Genomic DNA, 14604 nt, shown 5'->3' on the forward strand with positions numbered 1-14604 from the left:
AAGCCTTGAAACAGACATCTTAATTTGACCACTTAAATTGGTCCCAATTTCATTTTCTCCCATATTCACCTCTCGCTAGTGATAGTTCATTAGTGTGTTCTTTACTTTCTACTGCCAAATCTATTCTTGAAGGGTACAAATCACTGTTTGGCTTAATTTTACCCGAAGCACTATTATTTTCTCTATTAAAGCTATCCAAGTCATTTTGAATTTCCTACTTTTCGCAACTGCTTGAGGTCCTCGAGTGCTTTGTGTATTCTTCATCAATCAATGATAAGATTGTTGTGTCAGAAGATAAAGCTTCAAATGCATCCTCATGTATCTCCATTCCTTCATCGTTATTAGTGTCCATGTGTGGGGTGTGAGAGGCTGACCAAGACTCAACCTCAACATATTATAAATTCTATGAGCATTCTAGCATGTAGAATAGCCACCACTATTGGTTTCTTGGTTGTTATATTTTGACTTCATCCTCATTAACTCATCCTATTGCACATTAAAATAAAAGAAATTAAATAGCCAAGAAATATTCTGCGATAGAATATAGTCAAATATGTAAGTACCTTCAGCTTTTGTATCCGAACCTGCAATGAATTAATGTCATTTTTTGTTTCCTCATTCAAAACAACCTTGTTCTCTATAGCCTTGTCTCCCTGATAAAATCTTAATGTACTTAATGTCTCACTTCTACAACTGCAAGTTCGTGAACAAAGAATGATGTGAGATCATACATATTAAAAATTTATACTTGCCTTTCTTTCTATTGGAGATATATTACACAAATTCACCTTAGCAATTTTTGAATGAAGCATTGACAAACCTTTTTGTTGGAGATATGGCACAAACCATGGCAAAAATGGAATTCCCACCAAGATATTATCACAATAAAAATGTTAAGAAGGAATCACGATATGGAATATGTCTTTTATTTCTTGTTTATGAAACTTCTACTATAATTTTAGTTAAATTCCTGAAATTGTGCAAAGGAATCAAAAATACAGATTAAGAAAATCTAAGGAAATAGAAAAAGGAAGTATAATGGCAATGATTAATGCATAACCAAGTTGTGACAATGAATGGTTAATGTTTCCAACTTCCTTTAACTGCTCCCTAGCCACACTTGTCAGTTTTTGTCACTCTGATCGAGCTAGGTATACAAGGTTAATTCTAATAGTCCTAAAACTACTTAGCCCACTTAATGTTCACCGTAAAAAACAAAACAACTTTTAATTATGTATGCTTATGATAGGTTGTAAATATGTATGCTTATGATAGGTTGATAGTATTGACATTAAACATTTGAGAGTATTCACAATAAATGTGTATTCCTCATATGAAATATGTAGTGTTGTACTTGTGAAAAAAAATGTATGTTTATGAGAAAGGAATTAAAAGGAAAATCAATTTGATTATGCATTGTTACTTCAAACAAATTAATAATGAAAATTCCATGCCTGGAAACCTTTTAATTATAAATGTGAAGTTTACCATCATAACCAAACATAGTACAAAATGTTGGACTTGATCTTCAAGACTTTTGTTTGAGAAATGTAAGTTCTTCAAATCTACTAGACTATATCTTCAATATTTTGTTCGAGTAAAAGGGAGAAATGGTAGTACTTCAATTCTACATGATTCTACTTATTATAAAAAGATACCAAAGGAAGGGAGGAAAACATATAAGAAAATCTCTACCCTTAAAATTATATCCCTAACCATAGAATTGGGTGGCATGCCAAATATTTCATTAAAAATGTAAATTTTTATGCCATAACTTAACACACTAAAACTCAAAGAAACCTCTCAAGCTAGATCTTAAGCTGAACTCCAAACACACTCTTCTTGCTTGACAGAAATGGAGAAATTTAGTTCTTCAAACTGGAACAACTAATTCAGACAAAATGATACCGAAGGAAGGCGTAAAACATATAATGCACATTCTAGGCTTGAAGGTATTGTCCTAAATATAGAATTGGATAATTTGAAAATGTAAATAATTTGGGTTTCCATTTGAGGAAATGTGATTAATATTTCACTCTCTTGTTGGAAATGTCATCTGATTCTGGAGATATAGCTCACACTTAAAAGAAACTCTACTCCTTGAAGGTGTAAACCACCCAGTTTCATTTGTCTGATTAAAACAAAAGAAACTAGCTCAAACATTTTGAAAAACTTCTTTTTCATGGACAGGAAAGTATCACCATTATGTGCCATAAGAACTAAGGGAAAATATTTTCATCGATTGATAGAGTTTTGAAATCAATGCTTTCCTGTCCATGATTAGATACATCTTAATGTATCTGAAACAAATATACTCCTCTTTTCCAATATAATTTCCATTCTTCTTTTTTTATTCTTTCAGACATGGGCACACATATACATGGTTCATTGAGAAGTCTTGAAAACTTAAAGATACCTTGCATCGAGATTATAATACATATGTAAACACACTATTAGAGTGAAATCTCTTAGAATTCATACTTGCTCTACCCAGTCTCTTGTTTGCAAGACCCTTGTTGGGCATAACCGAAATTGGCTATATTTTGGGTAATAATCCAAGTTTTGTGGAAGCGCGTAGTAGAAACAATGCCAAAAAGTACAAAGTGAACCACGTGATGAGCCCCGGAAATGGGTAACTATATGGGATAATTTTGCTTAATATTCTCATTTAATCCACCATTCTCCATAGTTTTATGAATTCTTTTGAGTATATTTATGTTAATTGTGTGAATGGGAATAGTCACTTTACCACAAGGTCTAATATGTGCTTATTGCAGATTTTTGGACATTTTTGGGACCAAGATCAGGCATTTATGAGTAGATTGGCAGCCAAATACGAGGAAACAAGGCTGAGGATTTGTAGGAGGGATTTCTACTACACTAAATGACCCCTTCCTCGAGTTCTCCACCATCATCTCGAAGTTCTACAGCCCACCAAAGATGATTTCAAGGGCAGCCGAGCAGGTCTAGTGAAGTGGCTGATTAACTGCAGTTTTGGGCAGCCAAGCTCCTCAAGTTAAGGAGAACTGTTGGGGGTCCTCGTATGGATAAATAGGAAGGCTTCAAGCCTTGGGAGTTTAGCAATTTTCTTATTCTATTTTCACACATTAGTGCAGCTTTGTATCAACATATTTTCGAGCTTCTTCTTGTAGACAATTTTGGATGTAGCTATTATTTTTTGATCAATGAAGATGAATCTTGCTTTGTGCTAGCTCTAATCTTTCTTAGGAGGCTGTATCTCTTGGGTATGGGCCCAACCCAAGTGCGAGTACCTCCATTGTGTAATTTTATGTGTTTTTCTTGCATTCATAGACGAATTTCTGTTACTTAGGTTAAAATCTTGCTTCATTTCTTAGGTTGCTTTTGATGATTTAGATAGTTTTTCATGATTCAGGTTGATTTGAAAGTTTGGTAACATAAGAGATCCACAAAAAGGCTACCAAGTAGTCCTTGATCTCATTTCTCCCTCCTTGGGATCATGAATTGAGACCAAGGTACACTTGCTGCCACAAAAACACTGTTTTTGCCTTCTAATGCAATTTCTAGTGTTAGATTTTGAATTGGAAAAGTTGATATCAATTGTGTCTCCATGTTCAGATCTACTCTTGCTTAGTTTCCATAGCTCTCTTGCATGATTTTCTGTTTATACACTGCTATTCATCATATTTCTGGTTTTTAAGAGTAGATTAGGTCAACATAGATAGATCTATGTTTTTTTGTCTTTGTTTGGATCAGTTTTTGGAAAGTAATGTGCAGAACACCTGTAATACATACTTACCTACCCTTCCTCCATCATGCAACCTGTTCCAAGCCCCCACTCAAGATTTCTTCTCTTCATTCGCCACACTTTCCCAACTAACCCTAATTTCTATATTTTTGTGCAACGTTGCTTTCTACATCGTTGAACAAATCCAACCATCTTCATCACTCCTTAGCTTCATTAACCAGGTCCCACACCTCTTAAAAACCTTATCCATCCTTCATTCCTACTTCCCCATTGTTTTTCCTCCATCAATCTTCAAAAAATCACTTTCGGCCTGTTCCTATAGAACTTCCTATAGAATTTCTTGTAGATCCCCTACAGCCTCCTGTAGAAGATAACGTGAGCAGTTTTTCGAGATCTGAGTGTGGTGGAAATCTCTAGAACAGTGTTAGGGACCCCTTAGGTCCTCTCCATACCCTCCTAACCCCCTGCAAACACCCACTCCATTTTCTTTCACCAATAAACCTCTGCACAGTAAAAAATAGTTAAAACTCATGCATAACAATTTTTACATAAAATTGCTCAAAAATACCAAAAAGATGATTTTTTCATATTTTCTTTTAGAAGTAGCTTAAACACATGTATTTTACCTCTGCAATAGTCCATGGCATTCATTTCAGTAGTTTCACATCTCTTTTCTTGCACAAGTAGGGTTAGTAGGTAAAACTAGGGTTCTCTAGGGTTTGCATTTCCTTTCAGCTTTCATGTTCTTTTTGCAAGTAGACTAGCCTCTTTTGAGTTAGCCTTCATCCATCACAGTTAAAATATTCTTCTAAGAACTCATAGAATTTGGCTTAAGCTCCTAGCGAACTTGTGCTAGGTGATCAAGTGATAGCCTGCAGTAAGAACTAGTACTTGTGCATATAGCATCGTCGTTTCCAAGTTTGTTACGAACTACTCGGTTGATAAAAGTAAAGTAGGGAGTCCTAGGAGTTGTTGCATCATTGCTGCAATACTGGAGCTCACCATATTTTTGGCTTCGTTGTTGGGGAAGCGTCAGAGTATTTTGTGATTATTGATTTTCTTCTATTTTCTACTGCAAACATTTTGCTAAATAGTTTATTTCAGCAAGAGTAGAGTAGTTGTTTCATTTCAATGCTACAATTTCAATTAAGCAAGCATAGGTTAGACATTTCCTGCTTTCATTTCGTTTCTGCCATTTCATTTCAGCAAAAATAGATTAGACATTTCCTGCTTTCATTTCATTTCTGCAATTTCATTTCAGCAAAATAGATTAGTCATTTCTTGCTTTCATTTCATTTCTGCAATTTCATTTCAGCAAAATAGATTAGTCATTTCCTACTTTCATTTCATTTCTGCAATTTCATTTCGGAAAAATAGATTAGTCATTTCCTACTTTCATTTCAATTCTTCAATTTCATTTCAGCAAAATAGATTAGTGTTTTCCTGCTTTCATTTCAATTCTACATTTTCTTTTCAGCAAGATAGATTTTAGTTAGTTGCAGTTCAATCTATTTCAGTTTTTGCAGGTACAAGCAGAAAAAACAACAAAAATCACCCAAAGAAAGAGATTTCATTTCATGCTTCATAGGAACAAAGACAATTCAGGAAAATTCCTACCTAACACCCCCACCACATCACTGAGTCACCCTTCTCTCTTCTTTCGTCGCAGTGATCCTGAAGAATGTATAGGTGAACCTCTAGAGATATACAAAGATCCTATAACAAAATAAGAGCAAGAAACCATTCCTCCTGAGACCATGGCTGAAAATAGAAATGGTAGAGGAAATGGGGAGAGAGTAGAAGGTACCTTTCCCATCCGAGAGACCAATGGGGACACAAAAATGAAAAACATCAGTCACTCACCCTTACCTCACTTCCATGGATTGACTACTGAAGACCCTAATACCTTCTTTTTTTATTTTGTTGTCCTTTGTCAAACTTATGACTATGCAGAAGGCGAGAAAAAGTTGAAACTCTTTCCTTCTACCCTCAAGGATGTAGCACTTCGCTGGCTCATAGGGCTACCCGGAAATAGTATCACAACTTGGGCTCAAATGCAGCAAGCCTTTAACAAAAAATATCGGGACTACTATAGGTCAAAGGATACAAAAGAAGAAATCTTTCGAATGACCACGGGAAGTGATGAATCTTTAGAAGACTATGAAGAGAGATTTCAACTCAGTTATAAAAGGGCCAGGTGCACACTTGACCCCGAATCTCTGAAGTTGGTTATGCTCAGAGGAGTCCCTAAAGACCTTCTAGATACCCTCCATTTTCTGGCTAGGGGAGACATCTACCACCTACCTTACGATGACATAAAGATTGTATTTAGAAACCATTCTAGGGTAGCCAAAAAGAGAGGTAGGGGAAGTCAACTCTTAGCCAGTAACCCCTTATCTAGTTCATTCCTTAAAAACGAGTTTGCAAATCAGATGGAAGATTTCAAGAGCGAGATGAGACAGACCATTGCCATGCAAATGGATACCTTGTGAATCCAAAAGAAGCAAGAGGAGGCCGAGAGGGCTTTGGTGATATTTTATCCCAGGTGCACTAGAAAGCATCCTAGGAATGAATGTCCATTGCACTCTGTAGAAGTGTGTTTTGTCTGTGAAGAAGACCATCCTACAAATCAGTGCCCTTCCTTGCCTGGATTTAAACGTATGTACCAAGGGGTTGAAGGAACCACTGAACCACTCTACTTTATGAAACAAAGCAGGCCACATGGACCTAGACCTTACTAGCAGGGAATGCAAGGGACATCCGAGACTTATTACAACTCCAATCAAGTCACTTCCATACCTTCTTGGGGTCCCCCTGCTCATCCTTCCTGGTCAACACCCCCTCCTTGGTCCTATCCTCCTCAACACCATACTCAACGAGTTGCTCACTCATTTCATTCTCACACTCAGCCACAACCTCAGTGGAATGCACCTCATCAGGGGTGGAGGCCCCAATACAACACCCTCCCACTCTTTTTCCTCCATCACCTACTCAACCAAAACCCTTACCTCATGCTCCTCCAAGACAACCCCAAATACCTGCTCAACCGAAACCACATGCCCTACCTATGTTGTGGAGATTCAGGAGATCTACTTATGATCTGGGAAGGTCCTCCTAGATAGCCAACCTCCTCATAAGGAGGACGAGGAAGAGAAACAGGAAGGTGAACCCAAAGCCATTCCTCCCTTTCCTGAGAGATTAACTAAAACCATGCAACCAAACCTAGAAGAAACTGAACTTTTGGGAGAACTCAAACAGTTACGTGTGAAAATACCACTTCTCTAGGCCATAAAAGATGTACTAATCTACAATACGTTGATCAAAGAGAAGCGTTTCAGGCACCCAGGCAGGTGTAAGAGAGATGCCCCAACTATCAATGTCATAGGACAACTGTCTGACCTAATGTTGGGACAGATAATTTGTCCAAAATATCTGGACCCTGGGAGTCCTGTAGTTGATGTCCACATAAATGACACCATAATCCCCCACACTTTGATTTATCTAGGGGCTGCCATTAACGTAATGACCAGGGACACTATGCTCAAAGTCAACCTTCATAGTTCCCTAAGAAAGACCTCAATGGTACTACAGTTGGCAGACCGCTCCACTGGGACTCCTGAAGGTATTGTGGAAAATGTCATGGTCTCCATTGATTCCTGGGAGTACCCTGCTGACTTCTTGGTCCTTCAACCAAAGGAAAAACTCACTGGGTATCCCCTCATCTTAGGAAGGCCTTGGTTAGCTACTACAGATGCTTACATCAGTTGTCGAGCTAGGAGCATGACCATAAAGAATGGACATATGTCCAAATAGCTAGTCCTATATCCTGCTGCCCAACCTCTGGTAGAACATGACTTACCTCTCTGGTTGGAGGAGGAAGATGAAGGTGAATTCTACTCTACCCCACTGTGCACAGTGGAAGCCACTAGGGGCGGTCCTCAAACCGAGCATGATCTTATTGAGAATTTGATTCAAAATCCACCCCCCAATGTGCTGACATTAAAAGAGTTGGTGGAAGAAACCAAGCCAGTGCTTTAGTTGATCTCTGTGTGGCTGATCCGACCTCTCTCCGAGTTAAGAATGTGAAATTTGGCCTTGAAAGAACCTTGAAGATCAAATCATCCCTATCCACCTCTTAGGAGAAAGAGTTGTGTAGCTTATTGAACAACCATTTGGATGCTTTTGCTTGGAGCTATAAGGAGATGAAAGGAGTCCATCCTTCAGTATGTACCCATCACATCTACATTAAATAGGATTGTAAACCAGTCAGACAGCCTCAAAGGAGGATGAATCCAGCCCTTAAGGATATTGTCAAAGAAGAACTGCAAAATTTGTTGGATGCAGGATTCATCTACCCCATCTCTAACAGTGAGTGGGTTTCTCCTTTGGTGCTTGTGCCCAAGAAAAATGGGAAGTGGAGAATCTGTGTAGATTATCAAGAACTTAACAAAGCCACTAAGAACGACCATTTCCCTTGGCCTTTCATAAGTCAAATGTTAGATGGCCTAGCAGGGAAGAAGTTATTTTCCTTCCTAGATGGGTTTAGTGAGTAGAATCAGATCCAAATTAGCCTGAAAGACCAAGATAAGACCACTTTCACTTTTCCATGGGGTACCTTTGCCTACCGGGTCCTTCCCTTTGGGTTATGCAACGCTCCTGCCACTTTCCAGAGAGCATTACTGAGTATATTCGTTGAGCTGGTTCATGATTTAGTTGAAATCTATATGGATGACTTTACCCCTTATGGTTCTAACTTCCAAGAAGCTCTGACTAACCTAAGGAAAGTTTTAGCCAAGTGTATTAAGATGAACCTGTCCCTCAATCCTGATAAATGTGAATTCCTAATGACTGAAGGGACCATGCTAGGTCATACAATTTCTCAGCAAGGTTTACAGGTGGATCCCAACAAGATTTCTATCATCCAAAGGGTCCCACCTCCTCAAAAGGTAAGAGATGTTCAGAGTTTTCTAGGCTTAGTAGGATATTATAGAAGATTAATTAAAGATTTTAGTAAGTTGGCCTCTCCATTGTTTGGTATTTTGGGAAAAGATGCTGAGTCAATATGGACTGACAACTGTCAAGAGGCTCTGAATGCTTTGAAAGGTAAGTCGATAACTACCCCAATCTTGAGAGGTCCAAACTAGGCCCTACCTTTCCACATTCACACAGATGCCTCAAACAAAGCCATAGGAGTAGCCTTAGGACAAGTTGAGGAGAAGCTACCGTATGCTATATATGTTATTAGTAAAAACTTGTCCAAGGTAGAGTTAAACTATACTATAATCGAGAAAGAGCTCCTGGCTGTAGTCCATTCCCTAAACAAGATCAGACACTACATCACTGGCTATCAAACATTTGTGCATACTAATCATGCTGCAATTAGGTATTTGATGAACAAACCTGATGTAAACGCTTGTATCATTGGTTGTTTACTTTTATTGCAGCAATTCGATTTGACCATTGTTGATAAAACAGGTAAGGAAAATGTTTTGTTGATTTTTTGTCTAAACTAGATTTGCCTGCAAGAGAAGAAGGGATGATGGATGATCAAATGCTAGATGAACACCTGTTGCTATCTCAATACTCTCTCCATGGTTTTATGATATAGAAAATTATTTGGTTTCAGTACAATTTCCACCATACCTCTCCTCAAAAGAGAAGAGCAAGATCGTGTGGAAAAGTGTCCCATTCCCTTGGATTGGGGGAAACCTTTTTAAGCTTAGCCCAGATCAGATTTTGAGGCAATGTGTTAGGGAGGAGGAATTTTTTGACATCCTCCTAACCTGTCATGATGGGCCCTGTGGAGGCCACTTTGTAGCAAAGAGAACCACCTTCAAAATTCTACAGGCAGGATATTATTGGCCCACCCTTCATTAAGATGTCAAGAGATACATCAGCCAATGTGACAGATGTCAGAGGATGGGGAAACCTACTCCAAAGGATGAAATGCCTTTGTAGCCTCAGGTGACTTTCAAGCCATATGAGAAGTGGGGCATGGATTTTGTGGGTCCTATCAACCCTCCTTCAAAACAGAGGTCCTACATCATTGTGTGCATGGATTACTTGACAAAGTGCGCAGAAAAAAGGTAATCAAAGCAGCAACAGAAGAAAAGGTAGTTGAGTTTTTGAGGCAAAATATCTTCTACAAGTTTGGCCACCTGAGGGAATTAGTCACAGATCAAGGAAGTCAGTTTACCTCCAACCTGATTGAAGACCTACTCACTGATCACAAGATTAAGCATAGAACTTCCACTCCTTATCATCTGCAAGCCAATGGATAGGTGGAAGTTACTAATAGAGCTTTGGAAGGGATTTTGACTAAGGTAGTGAGCAGTAATAGAAGATATTGGGCAGATCGTTTAGTTGAGGCCACCTGGGCCTATAACACTACTTGGAAAACTACAACAGATTTCACACCCTATGAGCTGGTCTATGGGAATAAGGCTTTGCTGTCCATAGAATTTGAATATAACACATTGAGGTTGGTAGCTTAGCTGGACCTAGATCTCAGCCATGCACAACAGGGAATATTGCTTCAGTTGAATGGATTAGATGAACAGAGAATGCAGGCCTTTGTCCACTCAGAGGTAATCCAACTTTAGAGAAAGATATGGCATGACCGGCACCTCAAAGAAAAGCAATTTCAACTAGGGGATTGGCCATTGTTATGTGATTCAAGGTACAAGGATCTCAAGGGCACACTGAGGACAAGATGGTTGGGACCATATATAGTGGAAACATGCAATGACAATGGTTCAGTCCTTATTTGGACCATTGATGAAGAAGCCATCTCCATGCTTGTCAATGGGCATAGATTGAAAATCAACAAGAAGCCACTTTCTAAGCAGGAGTTCATTGAGACTCTTGGAAAATTAGTATTGGTAATGGAGCAGGCCCCTGTCTCCATCTCCACTCTACCTACATCATGAAGAAAGAAAAAAGGAAAGAAAAAAAAACAAAAAAAACACAAAGAAAAGAATAAAAGAATAAAATATCCTTGGGTGAAAACCTCTTGGAGGCACCCAGGGCAAGAAGTGAGGGTGAAAACCTTCTGAAAGCACCCCAGCTATCTCAGAGAAAAACAAAAAAAGAAAAAAGAAAAAAAATCTTATTTCTGTTGAATAAATTGCAGGTTGCAAGAAGGTCATTATAGGTTTTGGGAGAATCATGCAAGTCAAAGACAAAGGACATGACCAAGATGCATGCATCCCTCACAATCCATTCCTCCATCATCATTACCTTTTCCCAAGATCTGGTCTCATTTGGCTCAAAATTCCACATCCTACAGGAAGCTCTGTATCTTCTACAGGAGGATCCTATAGAAACTACAGACAAGCCAAAATCGGTCTCAGAAGAGGACTCGAGGGTTTGAGATCTGTCTATGAGACCTATAAACCTCTCTACCTCCATCCCTTGCCATATGTCACCCCTTTTCCATCTCTGTACACCTCAATTCCACTCGTTTTCATGTCCCTACATAGTCACACACAAAAATCCTATTTTTTGTGCTGCAAACAAAATTTCAATGACAAATCAAAACAATAGGTTTTTCACTCACCATACCTGATACCCTCCTTCTGAATATTCCTTTCCAGTCGAGACCATTGTCAGCAGTCGTAGCCCTACTCATTTTAGCTTGAATCTCAGAAGGAGAAGCAGCTACAAGAAATCCTACAGGATTCTTGTAGCAGCTCACCCCTCTGAAAAACATACAGAGCCAGGGACAACAGAGTATAGCTTATGAAGCATGCATGAGCTCTGTTTGAATGTATAAACATTAGCAATAGTCTGAGGTCGAGCATGCAGAATGCAAGCAGCCACAGCAATGAAGAAATGGCTCCCAGAATCTAAAATGTGCATAACATAACCGCGACTGCACAGGAAAGTGCCTAAACCTATTCTGCAATTACATGAATCATATTTTGAGGCTGCGTGACTATGGGAATGGTTTGGTTTGAATGGAATTGATGGCCAGTTAACTAGCCACCCTCGGTCAGTTACATGTCCTCGTGGAATCCAAATGAGCCCCATTAAATTCAAAACTGCTGATAAGATACACAGCCAACACGTGTGGAATGTCCATTCACGAAGAAATAATCGGGACTGGTAGTGGTGGCGGCGGATAACGGGAGTAAGGGAGGTGATGGCGGTCAGACGGCATGCAGAAACATTATGGCCATGATGTAGGATCAACGGTCCAGTTTGGCCACCTCATCACCTCACCACGAATCACGCTCGCAAATAAAACATAACTCAGTTAAGCCATTCATCACCTTTTGTTCATTCTGCACTCACGACGTTTTCGACTGGAGTACACATCTACCACTTCCAGAGCAGCTAACTAGTCATCCTCCGCCAGATTTCTACCTATTTTTCAAAAATCTCCTGCCTATCAGACTCTACAGGAAGCACAGTTTCATTCTACAAGAGCCAGGTGACTTCTACAGGAAAAGCAGAGAATGGCTCTATAGCAAGAAAACCTGGGACTTTCATCGAATTTCAAGATCAAAATGAGGTAGGCTCGGGAAAAATTCTCTGTGCATGATTTGTTGGTGCAATATGGTGAATTGAACATGACATTAGGTTGAGAAACAAGAATAAAAATATGTCTGTGCATTGAGAAAAAAAGTGAAAATCTGCTTGCATATTTCACTGAGTTTACCCAGTTTTTTTCCTTTGCATTGGAAATCTCCTCATCATCATTTTTTTAAATTCTCCTATAGGTAAGATACGCAGCAGTAGAGGCCAGCCTATGTGTGTGAAAAAACCCAAATTTACATATCTATCTATGTGCTGAAAAAAAACCTGTGTCCTTATGCTCTGTTCTGTAAAAAAAAAAAAATTCTTTCATAAATAGACAGACCAATTCTGGGTGACAACAGTTTTCAAACAGGGGAGTTATTGCCATTTGATATTGTAAGGAGCACATGAGAAATTCCTTCTTTGATCTTAGAGAACAAAACCAAATTCAGCGATCCTCTGTCTCAGTGATTGACAATGTTCTTTTCCCACCTGAGCATTTTCTTTTCTAGTCAAAGCCCACACTCAACACCATGACAGGATGATTCATGAAGAAAGAGCCCTTAAACTCTAGCAATTTGTATGAGAACCCTGAGGTGGTGGACCTTTTCACCAGGGCAAATTGGATATCCTTCTTTAATAGAACCCAGGGTTATGATGAGGAGGTGACTGAAGAGTTTTTGATGTCCCTGAGACCACATTTGAAGACACATGCCATAGTTACTTTTAGGGGTTTGACCCTAGAACTTACCCTTGATTTCATGAGTAGAATTACTGGTTTACCATTGGGGCTCCCTTGGAGCAAAGAGGAGAAGTCATTGGGTCAAGTGGCTAAGAAAAAAAAAAATCTGCCTGAAGAGCATCCTGTAGAAGACAAAAATGGGGTCAGAAGGACAAGCTTGCCTCCTCTCTAGAGTGAATTCAGTTATCAAATCATGAAGTATATCACATGTGAAGGGAGGTTTAGCATCATTTATGGTTATCATTTTAGGTTGCTACATGAATTAAGGTATGGGATCGACTTACCTCCAGCTAAGAAATTGAACATCCCATATTTCCTCCTTCAGTCTTTGATTGAACGTGGTACAAAGCTAAATGCAGAAGCCCCAAATTAGTTAGCCCACCATGGACTCATCAAACTATTGGTGGAAGGTGCTTTACTCATCTATATTATCCCCATAGCTTGGGAAATCTTCAGAAATATGTCCAGGGGTGATAACATCAGAACTTTGACTGAAAACAACAGCCCATCCAGCAGTAATGAGGGGGAGAAAACTAAAGAAAGTGAGAAGAACATTGATGAGGGAGCACAGGACATCCCAAAAGAGGGCAAAATAGAGGAAGAATAGAAGGAAAAATAGGAATTTGACAAGACTGCTGAACCTAAGACAACAAAGGAGAAAACAAAAAAACAGAGAAAGGAAAAAAGACAAAGATTGGAAAGAAAAAGGCCAAGAAGGCCTAAAAGAAGGCTGCCACAGCCAAGGTAGGCACCCAACAAGAGAAAGAAGAGACACACCTTGAGATATCAGGGACACAAGCAGAAATACGGGGCATAGAGATTTCTATAGGAAGTGAAGAAAAAGAACAGTAGGAAGAGAAATCCCCTGAAATGTTGGCAAGAGAGGCAGCAGCTATGCTTGCTACATTAAGCACACCTACAAAACAAAGAGGAAAAAGAAAAAGGACCTCCATGTACTTTAAAGCCAGAAAAAGCACAAGGATCAAAGTAGGCAAACCTTAGCCACCGTCCAAGGAACCGATTGTCATTGAGGACTCACCCACTAAAAAGAAGGAAGAGTCTCCTTCCAAGATATCCATCACCTATGAAAGAGGAAGCCCAAAAACCTCTACATGGAAAGAGAAAATTAAGTTGATGGACTCAAAGGCAGTTCTATAGGAAGCTGCAACATCTCTACAGGAAACTCTAGCCAAGTTAAAAGAGACTGAGAAATTGGAGGAGAAGGTAGCTAAACAATCACAAGGGGAGAGAAAAATTGAAGAAATACCTAAACCTACCCCTCAACCTGATTTGGGCTCATATTACAATCTGTTAGAGGGTGGGAAAATCATCCCACAGAAATTTGTTGTACCATTATTTTTCGAATTAGAGAAAGAGAGGATCAAAACACACACATGGATGAAAATTAACAAATCTAAGGGCTTTGAGGACATATGGCACATGGAGGATAAGTTAAAAGAATTAAGGGGATAATTGGCCATGGTAAGGCATGTAGAAAGCTACAAAAGAGCCTAGATGCAGGAGGAGAATGAGTTGCTGAAAAGACAGTTGCAGCTATAGGAAGTCCACAACGAAGATAAGCTGTCCATTTTGGGAGGGCAACAGCAGCAAGAAG

General features: G+C 39.2%; 1 pseudogene; it reads right to left on the bottom strand.

Annotated features, from left to right (window-relative positions):
* Positions 1-49: 49 nt before the first annotated feature.
* Positions 50-14604, bottom strand: part of LOC149170365 (uncharacterized) — a 109399-nt pseudogene continuing 94844 nt past the window's right edge.

This window comes from Pinus tabuliformis, chromosome 4_2, assembly GCF_031772625.1.
Source record: "Pinus tabuliformis cultivar Carrire ecotype Pingquan chromosome 4_2, CPIR1, whole genome shotgun sequence".
NCBI classification, from domain to species: Eukaryota; Viridiplantae; Streptophyta; class Pinopsida; order Pinales; family Pinaceae; genus Pinus; species Pinus tabuliformis.